The following is a 17,975-nucleotide window of genomic DNA, read 5'->3' as shown; positions in this document are numbered from 1 at the left end:
TGCCTGTATCCTGGTTCACATGACTAGGTGTAGCTGGCAGTTGGTCTTTGCGTATTGCTACCAGACATTGAGACAAAGGGGAATAGGTGTTGGCAGGATGGGCCTTCTCTGACTTGATGAGCAGGGCTGGACTGGCCCTAGCGGGCACCGGTCATTTCCCCGGGGGGCCGCCAGGGTGGTGGCTGGTTTTGGGCCCCGGGGGGACTGTTTATGTTACAGGGCTGCTTTTGAAGCATAGCTGCAATATCGGTCTCTAACAAAATCGGACGAAACCGGCCCTGCAAACAGCTCTGCCACCCCCCCCCCACCCCCAGGGAGTCCGGCCGAGCACTTTGATTGCCAGTCCGGCCCTGCTGATGAGGGGGGAGGAGCGGTCACCTACCACACTTCCACATACCAAAGACTCTGCCTGGGAACACTCACAAAGGGTTTGACACTAGTCTTTTGAGACCCCAGACAAGCTGGGACTTGGGCAGGGAGGGAGGATATTCCAAGCACTAATGGGGGTAGAAGCTTCTAGAAACTAGGACTGCTGTGCTGCTCTACAAGAAGGACTGCTACTTTGCTGCCCTGCTAGCGGAGTTAGGAGGACTGGACCTACATCTTAAACTCAGGACTACCAGAGTGACTCCAAGGGCTAGTTGTCTGTCCTCCTGTTCAGAGCCTCATAGACATAAAAGGCTCCAGTCACCTTGAACCCAGCACCTGGACTTTGTCTGCTCAAAGTTCCATCCCCAAGTGGTGCCACCCCAGTCCTGGACCCTTGGAAGTGGGCCTGAAGATACTCTGCCAACCCAGCTGTGGTCCTGTGAGCAGTACCAACGCAGGGTGGTACATCTCCCCACATCCAGATCTGAACCGCTGTTGCGCTATGCGTCCCTAACACAGGACCTCACATCGCAGCTAGCAGCTTTCTCAAAACCATCACGCTACTGGCAGGTGGGGCGACGCTCCTCCGGCATAGCTGAAGAGCCACGGCTGGTCTTATTCTGGAGTCAGCAGTGCTGCTTTGATTGGGTGAGGCGACAGTCTTTGTACTGTTTATCCAAATATGGGACCTGGTGTGTGTGTGTGTGTTTGAGAATCGGGATGGAGTACTATTGTTTGTATAATTGTTATTGCAAAATAACAATTTGGTTATCAAAAATAAATAAATCATTGGGAGCAGCAATCATATTCAAAATCAAATAATGCATATCTCTAAAGCAATTAGCAGCCAGACCCAAAGTATAGATGAGCAAGAAACCAACTCCAAAACACGTACGCAAAAGTCTAAGTATAAAGTAAACAGACTAGTCCGGAGTATGCTCAATTTGAAAAGCAGAAAACGTTTGGAACTCCAACCAAAAACCTGACATTGTATAGGATTTTAGGGAAAGAAGCTGCACACCTTTGTGAGTTATGACATAATGGGGATGGATTAACACAAAAACATTCACATAAACCAATCATTATTCAAATACACAATATACATCAAATAAGATACACCTAGCAAGCACCTACTTTCCTGCGTATTAATAAAGAGGTGTGTATAGGAAATGAAGGAGATGACATGACATTTATATAATACAGAAATACAATAGGCAGTTCAGCTAATGAATGGTGCCTAGGAAAGGCTCGAGCAAAGGACCTTAAATGTTACAAAGACGGGAACATCCCGAGCATGGCTTCCTCGTGAGGAAGGCACATTAATACAATGTATTACAACTGTAAACAACACCATGAACAAGGCTTCTATTTTGCTGATTTTAAGAAACAGAAATGCATACAGAGAAACACATGAACATGGAGAATGCTTATTCACACAAAACTAAAAGTTCACTTTCTTTCTGCAAATGTGAATAAATGTCAATGCAAGCTGGTTGAGGCCTAGTCAGGCTAACTTACACACACCTAAATGAAACATTATTTTCATCTTATTAAAAATGCTTCTACACATTCAAGGCACAAAACAAAAACGGAAAGTTTAGTCATACATCTCTTTAACTCAAACTTCATTAAACAGACTCCAACCCAAAATCTGTCCTCACAATAACAATTATACACAAAGTCCCAGGGCTGCACTTCACACTACTTAACCACACAGGTGATACAGAGACAACACACCCTCACACTTTCTCCATCCTCCACAAGCAACACACACATCCCCACAAGTACAACACTGCACCATACACACAAAATGCAGCCCAGAACCTCGGACTTATCATGGACTCCCAGGTATCAATGAATGCCCAAGTGGGTAAGTTAGCAAGACAAGACCAAGCTTCATTACTATAAAAACTCTGCGACGCATCTTCGCCCACCTAGGATTTTCACACACGGTTCAAGCTACTAGCTCTCTTTTATTGTCTTACCTTGATTACACCAATAGCCTCTATCACAGATCATCTTTATGAACCATGAAAAGACTACTACAAATTCAGCACTCTACTGCCAGATGACTCCTACATGTAAAGACACAAGCCCACAGCTCCCGTGCCTGGAGGGCCCTCCATTGGTTACCAGTTGCCAGAAGACCCACCGTCAAGCTGCTTTGTATCGCCCACAAAGCAATACATGGAACATGACAACTTTTCATCTGGAATAAAATAACCAAATACATACGACAAATGAACCTTGGCTCCAGATTGACAGCCCTGCCTCAAAAACAAAGCAAACAAGAAGAAAAACATGGATGCTACATCTTTCTCTGCTCACACTGCCAAACATTGGAATTTATTAACTCCAAACATAAAATCCACGGATAACTTATCTTGTCTTCGGAAGAAACTCAAGAATTGCAACATGACCACCGTACTCAAAAACACAAATGTACAGCATATGCTTGTATATGTAAACATGTATAATTCGATTATATGCATGCATTTAGATATCTGCATTTCTTTGTACAAATATATACTACTTGTGGTTTAAAAAAATATTCTTATAGGTCTGCTTAACAAATGTATTACTTATGGTTAAAAAAATATATATTATATATATATCTGTGTCTGTGTGTATGTGTATTGTTTTATGCTGAACATGTATATAAGTCACTGCATAGTTTACATACAAGTTATTTGTTTATATGGTTAATGGTTCTCTTTTTTTTCTATTACAATATGTGATAAGTTATAGAAGTTAGTTGATTATATTCTTATTAGCCTCGGTTTTATTTTATCTGTCACAATGAGTACATATGATCATAACAATTGTATCTATAAGTGTATCACTACTGAAATAGAGAAAGATATAAAATACATTTAAATTTAATTTAAAAAACCAAATATACCAATAAATAAAAAATAAGCTTTCTTAAACAGCAAAACTTGAAAGTAAGAGTTTCTAAATATTTATCCATACATTTTGCATGAGACTTTATATAGCAACTTTATATCTATTATTTTCCATATACATGTATATCTTTTTATGTATCTATATAGTTATCACTTTCCTCCTATTAGAAAAAAATATATACATTTAAAAAAAACTCAACTCTTTCCAACACACTACTCTCTCAGCCTACATCTATTTCAATATGTCCTCTACTTTCACTCTCTGACTCATCCAAAACCTCATTTTACTCCTATGCAGTCTCAAATAACCCTTTCTAGACTCTTGTCTCCTCTTTCCCTTTTTTGACTCACACCAAACCTCTTTTACTACCATGATCTCCCAAATAAAACATTCTAGACTCCTCCCTCCTCTAGCCGTCCTTTATCCTATTACATCCAACAAACAGACTCATATGTCCACATCTCCAATTGACAACTTGTATTTCCTAGACCAATCCACCACTAATCCACTATGGGTGCTGGAGTAGCGTGCTACTCACTGTAAAGTGCTTCAATGCCTCGTCAGGGGTAGTAAGCGCTATATAAATACAACTGAAATTACAGAACTCCACTCCCCCCTACACCCATTGGTTGACCAAACCAACTGACCAAAAGCCAGGCCGAAGTAACACTTATCTGCACCCAGTAACACGCCCTCTGGAAACTGCCTCAGAAAAAATCTGGACATCTTCTGAACACAATGATGATTGCCTCCAGGAGAGGCATACAGAAAAATTACCGACACAACAATCAAACACTAGACCAGTCCAGCAGTACCACAATTGACAAGACCATGTCTGCAGGTAAAGGAGTACTCATCTACAACACACTAGACTCTAGTGTGTTGTAGATGAGTACTCCTTTACCTGCAGATATGGTCTTGTCAATTACACTACAGCTAAACATCATCCCTTCAAAACAGAGACCAACTTCGTTAAACGCAAACTGAACAAAATGCACCACCGAGCAATCCCAAATGTACTCTGCCTCCTGTACAACACACCTGTCAAATCCTCCTTTTGTATAGCATGAAGATTCAGGCAAAACTTGTGACTATCACTCACAACAACCAAGCAAAGCTTGTGGCAGTCATGCACAACACCCTGGTGTACTACACTTCCTCCACATTTTGACTCCATGGGGTATTTTCCAATGCAACCTCTCACAACATTGTACTTCTCTTCGAACACTTCACACTTATGGGCTACTTCCCAGTGCAACTTCCCAAAAAAGGGTACTACTCTTCCCCAACCTAGCACTCTGTGGTGTACTCCCTCATACAACCTCTAGCGACAGTGTAATGCTCTTTACACAGTTTGCACCAACACACGCAATGTACTACACATGTACCACTAGTAATGGGGTACTACTCTTCCCAACATCCTTGAAACCTAAACTTGCACAACCAGAATGCATTTACACAACAGACAGATGGATACTACACTCTTTTCTCCAAACTGTTATCTAGACTCCAAATGGAGGAGTCGAAAGTAAATGCTCACACAGTACTTCCAAAACCACCTACAGGTGCATCATTCAAACTTTCCAAACTTGTCTTGCAGCACTAAGCATTCGGAACACACAACCACTAACAAACTGCAGTTCACAAACAGAAGGCAAATTACACAGAAAGGTACTAACCTGACAAATGTGTTACCAATACGCTGTACATAGCACATGTCAGTCAGCAAGAATCACCAACCAAACTGTTCCCCAACCTAACAAACCTCACAGTAATTGGGAAACAAAGCACATTTTTAACAGAAGGACATGGAAGAATAGGAACTGCATGAATTAAAAATAACCCCACTGATTAATTAACTGAAAGTTCTAAATTACCATCACAATTGGACAAAAGCCGTGCAGGCGATATTTCGACCTCCCACCACTTCAGGACACAGTAGCTCCTTGAACAAGACATCTCATTGGACTCCAATGTCCTTGGAGATAGTCCTACTTCTCTTCCTAAATTAATCAGGAGGCCTTGGGTAGTCTTTCTTCGATGTCTCCAGACTTGTCGCAATCAATCATCAGCTTACTACCCTCCTTCATAACTCCCTTTCTACATAGCCAGCTTTTCCACTCTGCCACATAGGTCTGGAATCCAAGTCTCCCTCATGAGCAAGATGCATTTATAGGTCCCTAACATCACTCCTTCTTATTCCAGTGCTGAATGACTTATGCTAGAGAGGAAACTCCTGATTTACCTGGTGTGCGTACTGTCACAAGACCCTTGCCCATCACCTTTACCTCATTGTTAGAAGGAGCCATGCTATTTCCTGTGGTCACTCGGAGCACCATCAAATATGCAGAATGTACACAGGACCTTCTAAAGGCATGCACTAGTCTGCCTCACAGTCAACGTAATTGAGAAATCATACCACATATTCACCAACACCGCTCCTTATGTCACCATTAAAAGTATTACTCTATGAAGCTCCATGTGTCATTTCAAAGTTACGCCTACAGTAAGGCAGATTTCCTGCCTGTTCTACTGTCTCCACAGCACTGTCCTTAAAACACTGTCTCCATAGCAGTGTCTTTAAGCTTAGGGCTATACACTGCAACACATCACCTCAGTTTACAACTCATCTCCACTGGCTGTATGTCCTTGCCATACCTTGCCCACCCTGTTCACTGGGTGGCTCCTGCCTAGCAGATGACTAAGAGATCTTCCTTCTCACAACAGGCCTTCTCCCCTGCCAGAAAGGACTCAACTACTACCAGAATCTAGCTGTATTATCAAGCAATTTATTTGAACAACTCATCGCCAAAATGCTGCACTTAGAAGACAGAGCTTAATACAACAGTCTAGACCCACTCAGCTAGGAGGTTCTTTATTCCAAATTAGGCCCTTATAATACAGTCACAGCAGGTGGGTTCTGTTAGGGCTTCATCCTTCCTCTAACTGTCCCTATATCCTAGCGTCCCGCACACACCAGTATTTATTACATCATTCACTCACAGCATTCCATACAACAGCTCAGGAAAAAAGGGAATGGGGAACATGGGATAGCACACAAACTTCATCATTAACAACAAAGGGATTTTTAAAATGTAAGGATGAAGTAAAGAATTCAATGTCTGATTACAAAGTGTACTTTTCAAATGTAAAATAGATCCTCACTGGAGATGGACAGATACATTCAAACAGACAACAGAAAGATGAGAAGGCAAACAAAATCTCGTGGGCTAATCCAAGATCTGTTTGACAATATCTTAAGTCTACGTCTGAAGTGTCCAGAGCCAAAGAAGCCAATAGCCAAATGAAGCTTGTGAGACCTTGATCTGAGGCCATGGGGCAGGCAGGTACTACTGGGCCACAACAGTGGGGCTCCCCTTCCTTGGTCAGAGAGAACTTGGAACTGAGAAACTGGAACAACAAATGGGTCAGTTCTCTTTTCATGTGTTCTTCTCAGATTGTTTACCAGACACAGCCTTTGTCTTGAGTGACATTCTTCACAGCGAGGTTACCTCCAGGAGGGAACATCCATAAGAAAAACATAAAAGAGGAATAAGCCAACTGTACCAGACAATCAACAGTCACACCCGATTGTGATCAGAAAAGAGACAAAGGGCTGGCCATCTTTCAAAGGATCCTTCGTACCCTGACAACAGAAAGTATAGGCCTATCCTTCACTCCTACCATCCTCCAAATTGCATTTTGGGGAAGAGTAATCAACAGGCTCTGTGTCAAAAGGACTTCATCCAATTTCTATGGGAAAGCCGGTCTCCTATTTTCTGCTGTCAATGTCTGTCTTCCTTTATCCAGGCTGAGGAATGTGATCAATACACTTTCACTGTCTGGAAAAGCAACCTCACTATCACTTTCTGAACAGGAACAGCACAGGGGTTTCCAAAATAACAACAGTAGGCCAGTGTAACTCTTGTTCACTCATGCAGTGCAACATGACTATTGCACAAAAATGCATACCTCCATGTACTGGGGATGAGAGCACCAGGATTCTAGTTTCACCGGTTGCAGCAGAGGTTTAGATGAGTGGGCCAGTCGGCTTCCACTCCAGCGACACAGGTAAAAAGAATAAGTCATGCTAACATCAGTACAAAACCTGCATGCTGCCACCATCACACTATACGCATGATCCAGTGACAGGGTAACAGTCTTCTGTCACTACTGAGGGCTCGCTGCTGCATCACTCGAGGTCCAGGACAAGTCTAGGACGAGTATCATGTCAACAGCATGCATAGGACTTCACACATGCTAAGCTAGCATGGGGCAGGCCACAAATACTAAAACCTGGACACCAGGTGGTCACAGTTGGGAACACAATGCAATGGACACGACTGTATACCAGCCACATTCCTATCCCAACAAAACTAAACCAAAGCCCCTGAGAGGATGTATAGAATAGAATGTGTTCACCGAGGATGGCCGGCTGCTTAACCTTGACAGAGATGAAAACAAAAAGCAATGCAAACAAAACAAATTAGGAGCAATGAGATCACATTTTTCGGTGGTGGTTATAAGGAGAGCAGTGAAAGGCGTGTATTTTGGAGACATTAAGAAATAAGTGCAAACCTGAAAGAAGTGTGTTTCTGATTCCTAATCGAGCCAAGACTAGAGCCTGGTCGGAACAGTACCTATCCTGTTGAGGATCCACTTTATTTTATTTAACAATTTTATAGGTCACCACTATTCCAAAAACGTGTCAGTATGCTGTACAGTACAACAAACGTGAAGTCGTGAGGCAATCCCACAAAACATGTAGGAAACCATTGCTAAAGAATGTTAAAAAAAAACAAGATATTGGGACTAAATTCTTCCTCAACCTATGTAGGCATCATGTCACAGTAGAGGATTTGAAGAATGATATGCTAACAGTTTATCTGAGGGAATAAACTAGAACAAGCAGAAAGAGAAGAAGTATGATCACTAACAAGGACAATGACGGAGTTACAGTAATAGATTCCACTAGGAAATAAAACAGGGTGGCAGAACAAAACTGAAACTTCAGTGGAGGGACAAGAGAAGAAGCATAGCCAGACAGTTAACATGAAAGGAGGGGTTAGGGAGGTGAATGTGGCACATCAATAGTAAAGTAGTTAAAGAGAAAGAGGAGCATAAATAGAAATGAGAGGCTTTTAAGACAAAGAAAGGGAGAATTGAGGATTGTATATTCAGAAATAGAAGAAAAATTAACTTGTGATCAGAAAGATAATGGGTACGAGGAGGATGTGCAACACTTTGCTACACTTCAGTGGTTAAGTGAGAGTGGAATGGGATTCATGCAGGGAAGGAAAATGGACCCACCAATGCATGGTTAGATAGCAAAAGACGGTCATAATATAGGCGCATTAGGCACCTTATTCCCTTGGGCTGTGGTTCCAATGCCCCTGCTGCACCATTGATACTTATGCTCCTGCATACTGCTCAGAGCTTCTCTGGATATCTTGGTGTCCTGACTTAGACACTGCTATTCCAGATCTCTGAATTGGAATAACAGTTTTTTCTTTATTATGTAACACAACACTCACAAACCCAGAGTGATTTGATAAACCCAGTGAGCCAGTACCAGTCAGCTTTGCCCCTTGTTCATGAGTGCTACCCCTCAGTGGTCTGATAGAAATATTATTTCCTGGTCTGCTTTATGTAATAACCCAGTCAGTGCCTAATTTGTAAAAGAATAAACACCAGGGCCTGTGGTTTTGCTCCCAAGCCCAATGATGGTGCTATTGAATATTGATGATAAGGCTCTGTAGTCTTAATTTTACTTGATGCCTCTTTAATTCACCAACACTCATTAAGTGCCTTTTTATCTCACTCCTGGGGTTCTTTCATCTCTGCTCTCCCATTGTCACTGTTGTATTATCTATCTGTTACCCCGTCTTTCTCTATTTTTGTTTTTCTCTATCTTGCTCTGGATCAAAGTCTGTTGAGGAAAAATAAGTGCCAGTTCCCAAAAATCTGTGCCAGTGGACTCCCACTGGCTCACATTAAGTGCTTCTGAGATGTAGTCTACGCCATTGAAAGAACAAGTTTGGCAAAGCCGAAAGGTCTGACCTCTGCAAGCTGCAATGGCCGTTTTTATATTTTGTACTGACTATTTTGCCCTGCAAGCATATATAAGAAAAAGAAAACAAGGTGGCCATATGCCTGCAATAAAACAGCAGAAGATTCCAAAAATTAAGCAGATCATAATTTTTAACAGTATTGCTGCTTCTTTTTAATGCAGATTAATTGAAAATATGATTTTCATTGATACACAAAATAGTATTACTGACTTGAATTACTGTAAGCTGGAGACACCCACCCACAGATCAGTATTGGCAAAGTATAATATTGGCCACCATCATTGGCACTGAAATGCACTTAGTATTAGGAGGATGTGCACATGTGGTTGAGTAAAATGATTACACACACAGTGCAAGAGAGTCAATAGAAGAAGTGGCTACACACTGCCTCGTGCTGTATGCTGTAGAATAAAAAAGCAAAATGTGAATGTTAGCGGACAGGCCAGTGGATAAATTGGGCTCACCCAAATTTTCTCTATAGAGAATTATGTTTATGTCTTTTTTTACTCATTTTTATTACAGGAGACTGATGAGACACTATAGGCTAAATATAAAAAGGACTACATGTGCAACACTATTACTTGGTCTATAAGTATGTCAGACTATATGTAATTCTTTGCAGATTGTAAAAATGTATATATTTCATAAATATTTGTTTATTGCTTGTCAGGTTCACTCACGTGTGTTTCAGTCATGCCACTACACTTAGGTTCCTTTAACTGAAGTGGATTAAACTTATGTTCATTGAAAAAAGAGGCACCTACAGATCAGTCAATGGTGATCTATGTGTGCATTTCACTGTGCATAACTTGGCACCCTCAAACCTGGTATTGGCTATGACATTTTCCCCATGTTATTACCAAACTAGTTAAGTCATATTGTCCCGCCAACTTCTGCCCAGCTCCTATGCCTTTTGCCCTGCTTCCTTCAGACTGTGCGCAGCTTGTCAACTAAATCTATAGCTAGATGAACAGGCAGGTCGCAAAAGTGGGTGAAAATTGCACACAGACTTATTGTGACCAGTTGGTTATTTGAAAAATGTGATCTTTGTACTTCTAAGTTGTAAAGCAAAATGTCCAGTTGCAGGGACTTCATAGGACCACCTAATGAATATTAATGAGACAGCTCACCACTAGCTTCATCCTTGGACAAACGTGATTAGCTGCATCCTTTAGACCGCTCCAAAACCTTCCTCTTGAAAATATGTTATCACCTCCTTTGTGGTGTCTGTAACTTTTCAGTAGCTTGCAATGAAAATTGCAGTGACAAACCATTAATACATCTCATTGCATAATTACATAAAAGGTGTAGGAAGCTGGGGTTTTGTTGCAGCTGTCCCCCTCTTTTATTTTAGCTGCTAGATGCTGATTTTGACTGACAGTGTACCGAGGCCTGCTAACCAGCTGTGGTAAAGTGCCCTTTTGTGACATGGTCACATCAATTTTTGCCTGGTAAATGATGTGATCTCGACGGAAAGGGCAGTGGGTTCCTGCTAACCAGGTGCTCAGTGCGAGAGCTCTTTCCCAAAACTGTACAATAGTTTCCCCCAATTAGCAAAAACTTTTAGCACCCTTTGTAAGTCCCTAGTAAATGGAACCCCTAGTACCTAGGGCACCAAGGAGGGCCCCTAATGGCAGCAGCACAAATTGTGCCACCCTAAGCGGCCCCTCACCAAGCACATGCAGGGCTACTATCACAGGCTGCGTGTCTCGGTGAAGACAAAAGTGAAAACAAAACATGCCATACAACCCTGTGTGCCACGTCCCCTACCCCCACATGTAATATTTCTAAGTCACCCATTCAGCAGGCCTACCAGCCCGAAAGCAGGGTGCTGAATATTACATGTGAGGGTATACTTGCATGAGCAGATATTCCCCTGTGCTGGTCAGTCCTATATCTTCCAGTGCAAGTGGACAAGGAAACCAGTTTAAAACATGTGCTGGACACTGGTGAAAACAATTTTCCCAGCTACATGGTGGATTCACTAAAAATAGGGATGTTCGGTATCAAAACATCTCGTATTGGTAAACCTACACTGATGCCAGTGTTGGATTTATCAATACAAGCACCCAAAGGGCAACTTAGAGGCGCCCTGTGAAAACTTATCATCCTCTGGTGTCCTTGCTGACTGTTTTCTGCCAGCCTGACATCAGAGATGCTGTTCTGACCTCCTAGGGTGAAAGCCTTTTGCTATCAGAAGACCCAGAACAAAAGCCTGTCCGGGAAGAGGTTGTAACACCCCCTCCAACAGGATGACCTCCTGATTAGCCTTTATTGGGCGGCAAGTCTCAAAGGTCTGCCACCTTTGAAATGCAAATCTGGCTCCCCCACACAGGAGATGAAGACAACCCCTTTGTCCAGGACCCCCTTGGCACCTGCACAGGTAGGAAATGTAGTTAGTCAGGTAGGTGTACCACCTCCAGGCTAGCACAAGGTTACTAAGGTGGGCTACTGTGAGGATGACATTCTTTTTCAGAAGTAGCTATCTTTGTGATGGCATACATAGGAATTTTGGGACAGGGTTTTGCCCACTTCTCAAAGGAAGTGGTCATATAGGGGGCGTCATGAACCTAAAGGTCACTAGCCCATTTGCTACTACCCTACACTCCCCGAATGTCCCTAAATTCAGTATTTAGGGGAGACCCTGGCACCAGAGAAGCAGATCGATCCTGACAACCTAATAAGAGAGAGGACACGGAAGACCCGCAAAAGCAGAGAGGAGATAAGAAGCAGCTGACCTGCTACCAACTTTGCTAACATGTCTGTGTCCCTTGTCGAAAACTGTGGCAAAATCAACTTGTCCTGCAGCTGTTGACTACAGAAACCTGGTTGGACTGTCTGCCTTCGAAAAATACTCAAGATCTCCCGAGAACAGCAGACCTATTCTGAAGAAACTCCAAAAGAGAAGACGGAGGCCTCCGGAGCTGCCAATACCCGACATCCGAAGTCACCACTGTAGCAGTCGCCTTTGGCCCGAGTTGAAGTGGGCCACCGTTGTCAACAAGGCCCCTCAGCCCTTCAGAACTCGAGTCCATCGTGGTTTCACCCCTCCTGGACTCCCCGGCATCACATGCAGCCTCTGCACACAGGCCCCGCCTCAACTGCTAAGGTAAGGAAAAATCCAACTTCAAAGGACACTCTGGCACCTGTCGCCCATGGGCCTTGGAGAAGAGGACCATAGATGCCCCCCCCATCCCAGAGCAACGCAAGATCTGAGCCCACTTGCGGGTTCAGCCTGACTTGCCTCCGGGCCAGAGCCTGCAGCCTCTTTCCGAAGTGACCGATCTCTAGTGAAATACTTTGGGCTCCCAATTCTGTTTTGCACCCTGCCGCTCTCGAGCTGCTGGTGGTCTACTGCAAGTGCTGCCTTTGACCTTGCCCACCACTCACCTTAACTCCTGGACATTGTAAGTTGCAGTACTATACCTGTTCGCAGAACTTGTTCTTACTTCCATAGGATAACACTGCGGAGCTCAGAAATTGCCCTCTGTCCACTTTTTAAAGTGAAAAGAATGTATATTTAAAAATGTACTTACCTGAAAAAAAATTCTCTGATGCCTAAACATATATAAAGATACTTGCTATTTTTATAAATTGGTGTGGATCTCCTTCTTGAGTCATGCGTGTCATGTATTAATCACTGTGTGTATTTGAAAATGTCTTGCACTCCTTTGTATTAAGCCTAAGGCTGCACAACCACACTACACCCTATTAGAGCACTTTGAGACTGTATAGTAAGCCCCTGTCGACTCAAAAGGGAACACCTGGACTCTTTACATGGTATATCAGATTATTGATATAGCACATAAAGAGCCAGTTTCCAACACCAGACCTCTGTGGCAGTGCTTCTTCCTTTAAACAGTTATAACTGATTGTTCTACATTTGGCAACAGACTTTTATACCCCTGTACGTCCCTAGTAAGTGGTACCCCAGGAACCTATGACATGAGTACTAAAGAAGATCCCCAAGGGCAGCAACAGCAGCATATCTTATGTCGCCCTACAGAGACCAATACAGACTACCATTGTAGACCGCGAGACATGGTGCAAACATTGTTTGAAAACTTGACATGGCACACTCCTGTGTGCCATGCCAAAGACACTGCATGGGCTATAGGTAAGTCACCCCTAAAGCTGGCCTTGGAGCCCTAAAGCAGGGTGCATTATAGCACATGTGAGAACATATCTGCACGAGCAGATAATCTCCTGTAATCTTTAGCTCCATTGCTGGATATTACAAGTGAGCTGGGAAGTCATCTTAAGGTATGTACTCGGCACTGGTCAAAACGAGTTTCCCAGCTACATAACAGCTTCACTGGAACCCGTGGTGTTTGGTATAAAACACATCATATTAATAAACCCACACGGATTCCAGTGTTGGATTTATTAAAATATACACCCTAAGGGTACCTTAGAGGTACCCCCTGAAACCTACCAGCCCTCTAGTGTTCTGGATGACTGGTCCTATCTGCCACAACAAATGAGTGTCTGACGCCTTAGGAGGTGAGAGACCCACTCTCAGAGGTCAGATACAATGTCTGCTCTGGCAAGAGGTGTTTACACTCCAAACAGAAAGGCTAGGAAAAGAATATGTTTAGGTAGGGAGCTTCAAAGAGCCCATCAACTTTGACATGCGAGACTGGCTTCTCCCAGACCTGGAGGCTGCCACCCCCTGAGGCCTATTTGGCACCGGGATAGGCGGGAAAATTAGTTATGCAGGAGACGTGTTGCACTGCCAGGCTGCACACACCACTTGAGTGGGAAGCCTGAAGTGTACACAAAGATAGGAATTCCACCATCTTGTGTGTGGCGGAATTAGGAATTCTGGGACAGGTCGATTCCCACTCCCCAAAGGAAGTGGTCATCTAGCGGGTGTAGTGACTCCAAGAGTAAGTAGCCCATTGGCTACTACCCTTCACTCCCCTAAACACCCGTAAATTGAGTATTTAGGGGACCCCCTGACATCAGGAAATTAGATTCAACCACTGGAAAACAAGGAAGAAAGAAGAAAGACCGAAGAGAGTGTGAACTGAAGACCTGCATGGAAGATTTCCACAAAACCCTGCCAGACTGCTTGAACTTTGACCATCACTGGACTGACTTCGCCAAACGCTGGACACCGTCCCCGAAACACTTCGAGGACTGTCCAGCTGTTCAACAACCAGGAAAGATCTCTCTTGGAATAGAGGCGCTGCTCCCCTGCATCTGCAGGCATCACAAAGCATCTGCTGGTCCACCGTATTGCCAGCCATCGGGCTCACCAAAAGAGCAGCGGCGACAGGAGAAAGGTCTTCGTGCTCCAGGAGGTCAGATCCGTCTTCTTACCAACTTTGGAGAAGCCAGTGTACTCAGGAGCTGCCCAACACCAATACCCTGGGTAACGGAGCAGTGCAGCAACCAAGGCATGTTGGTGGTCCAGTCCAGATTCCAAAAGGACACAAAACAAGACCTACCGTTGAGGGACGTCAGGTTCCACCTGGCCAGCACCAAGAGTGGCTCTGCTACCCTGTTTTCCCTCTTCACCAGGGTCACCAAGACTTGGAGTAAGTCTCTGACCGACCACAACCAGACGCATCAAAGCACCCCTGAACCCGCGCTCCTTTGCTCGAGTCAGAGGAAGGAGACTGGGCTAACATGGTCCTGGACCCTCTAAAGCTGAGCCCACGCTTGGGGTTGACCAGACTGGTCCCTCAGTCGCCGCCTGCAGCCTCCTTCTGCAGGAACCGAGAACCCTCAGAGTCTTCAGCGAGGCGACCCCCGGACAAAGCCACACTGCACACGAACCCCCCACCCCGAGTTTGACTGGACAGACTGTGTCCCTGCGTGCCCGAGACCCTCAAGACTTGAGATCCCCTGTGAGTTCTACCGGACTGGCCCCTCAGTCCTGCTTGAAACCTCTTTTCAACAGGATGTTTCCCATTGACTTAAACGGGCACCTGACATCAAGAAGTACCTCTACACCCGGACACCACAGAGCCAACTGAGGTGACTTGTTGGTGCTGCTTTGGACCTTGCACCATACTTACCTTAAGTCCAGAAGAACAGTCCTGTAAGCTGTTGCTAAGTGTCTGAATGTAGTATATGTCCCCCCCCCCACCAAAAGGATAACATTGCCGCTTTATCGATACAATAACAGAGCATTTTCTAAGCCTTGAAAAATCACAATCTTAAAAAGTACTTACCTGATTACGATTATCCTGGTGTCTGAAATTTATCTAAACATCTATGTTGTTTTTATAAATTGGTGGTGGATTTCTTTATTGAGTGTGTCTCACTTACTGACCCTGTGTGTGCAATAAATGTTTAACACTATCCTTTGACAAGCCTAAACTGCTCACCCACACTACCATATAAGGGAGCATTAGGTGTTATCATTTTTGCCTCTGTAAACCAATATGAGTTGCCTGGACTCTTTACACAGTGTACCTCGTTTTGGTCCACTATAAAAAGAGCCAGCTTCCTACAAAAGGGGCGCCCATTTCAAGCCCCCTCATAATTACAATTTGCAATGCTTAGCAAACCCTCTTTGATAATTACAAAAGACTTTTCCGAATCACAAAAGGGCTTTCATACATAAAAGTTTGCAATTCCAAGTTTTGTGATTTTGTGAATTGTAGGGTTACATCCGCATAATAATTTCTTACATCTAACCCTAGTTTACTACAGACCCCGGTTGAATTTCCACTAACAGTTACAACAATAAAACACCAAGAATCTGAAAGTGATGATTCCTTACAAGAAAAGTATATGAAAATGTTCATAAAAGTAGAACATATATCCTGGAAGCGGCTTTATTCTTAAATTGCAGTGGTATATAGAAAAGAAAAGAGAAAAAACTAAATGTTGCATCCAAAGATTCAGTTAGCATGTTATTTGTTAAGTTCTACTTATTTCACATTATCTCAATTGGCACAGGGAAGCGGACATGAGCCCTAAATCACGTTGAGAAAATGGGTCATCAGGCTACCTTGAGTAGTAATAAAGTCTCACTTTGTTAACAGAGAAAGAAAACACCAATCCTCGTATTTAAATGATCAGCAGTAATTTGTCAAAAGACATTGCCTGACATTTGACCGCTTTGTTTGAAGCACCCGCAAATGTGAGAAGATAAACACAGAAGTGAAAGGCATCTTAATTTATTGCACGGACTTTCCCGACCCACCACAAATCGAGTTACCACACTCAGTTTAGTAGACGCTGTACTAGGGACCTACCCAACTTTTCCGACCTACTTCCTGCACAGCTGGCCACTTCCTAAATTCGTGATAGAAGTTTTCACTGACCTTACAATACAAGAGGTGCTGATGTCTTCCTTGCTTGTGGCTTCTCGCCGTGGTCTTCTCCATCGATCTCCTACCCGAAGAAGTTTCACTCGTCTCTGAAGAGCGTCCTTTTGTATTTTAAATGTGCCAGTGTCACAATGAATTACCCTGGACAATGTCCCGCTAGGAGATCTTGCTTTAGGGCTGCTTGAGGTCTTGGTGTGCAGTTTCTTCCAGTACCGTCCCAATGGTGCAGATTGAGCGCCGGTGTGTATTCCCCGGGGTCTCTGGGGATTCCCCGGGGTGTCGCTCGGCATTTTCTTCCAGTGTTACCCGGGTCTCTTTCTCAGGCCATTGTCAGTGCCCAGGTTCTTTCACTGATCAGTGCACTGTATCTCTCTGCAGGATCACAGATGCGGCTCTCCACTCAGTGTTAGGGTAAATCTCTCTGCAGTTGATCTCTCTTAATGGGAGCTGCCGTTTTTGACAGTTTCTCCACTGCAGATCCCAGGGAGGCTTTCCTCTCTCTACTGGAGGCGGGGAGGCGCTTAGAATCCAAAGAGGCGGTGGGGTGTATATGTTATGGGGTTCGATCTGTGGTGGACAGTGAGATCCAACTGTTCGGCTACGTCTCTGTAAGAGAGGGTCTCACTGAGCTGCGTAATGAATGCTTGGGGTTGTCTTTCTTGACTGGACTGTCTTTTATGAGGGGTATTTACTAAGGTTTCTTTGCAAGCCTTAGTCTCTGAGCCGGGGTTGGCAAGGTCTGTACTGAGGTGTCTCTTTGTAGGAAGGTGGCTGTGTCTGGAGGTCTCTCTATGCAGGTGTCTCTTTTCTAAGGGAGTGTGGTATGGTCTCTTTGGAAACCGGGTTTCTGAACTGAGAGGTACTCTGTTGGAGGTCTCTGTGCGGGAGAGCGCATCAGTTCTGAATGACAGAATGTCAGTGTGTGCGCGCTGAGGTCTTCCTGTCAGTCTCATTCGGAGCCTCTACTCTTCTAGCCCCTTAAGCTGGCCAGCTGTCTCTTACAATCCGTTGACTGTCCCTCGCCGGCCACCGTAATCTCAGCTGCTGTATTTGTCATCAGTGAGATGTAGACACACCCCCGTTGCACGGGTAACGAGACTGAACCGAGCGCTAGAGCGCCACCTGTAGCAGTGTAACGAGATTAATTTGAGGCTAGAACGCCCCCGTACCAAAGAGCAACGAGAGCACGGTTGAGGACAGAGAGTCTGTGCTGAGTGTCAGAGAAGCAATAACTGGCAGGCTAACATATTTCGACGTTAACAAAAGTGTATGTGTGATTTTACCTTGTCGTTCCAACATCCATTTTCAACAACTTTATATCTCAGACTAGTTTTCGTCT

The 17,975-nt window shown here is 44.0% G+C and overlaps 1 protein-coding gene across 2 annotated transcripts in view; it reads right to left on the bottom strand.

Moving 5' to 3' along the window:
* DENND4B (DENN domain containing 4B) overlaps window positions 1-17,660 on the bottom strand; it is a 246,040-nt gene extending 228,380 nt beyond the window's left edge. For both annotated transcript variants that reach the window (XM_085638871.1, XM_085638875.1), the window contains exon 1: window positions 16,631-17,660. The gene's annotated coding sequence lies outside the window, so the exon portion shown is untranslated. The remainder of the gene's footprint in view (window positions 1-16,630) is intronic.
* Between the last annotated feature and the right edge of the window lie 315 nt (window positions 17,661-17,975).

This window comes from Triturus cristatus, chromosome 12, assembly GCF_964204655.1.
Source record: "Triturus cristatus chromosome 12, aTriCri1.1, whole genome shotgun sequence".
Lineage (NCBI taxonomy): Eukaryota > Metazoa > Chordata > Amphibia > Caudata > Salamandridae > Triturus > Triturus cristatus.
Note: the sequence above shows the minus strand (reverse complement) of the source record. Positions and strands in the feature narration are given on the sequence as shown.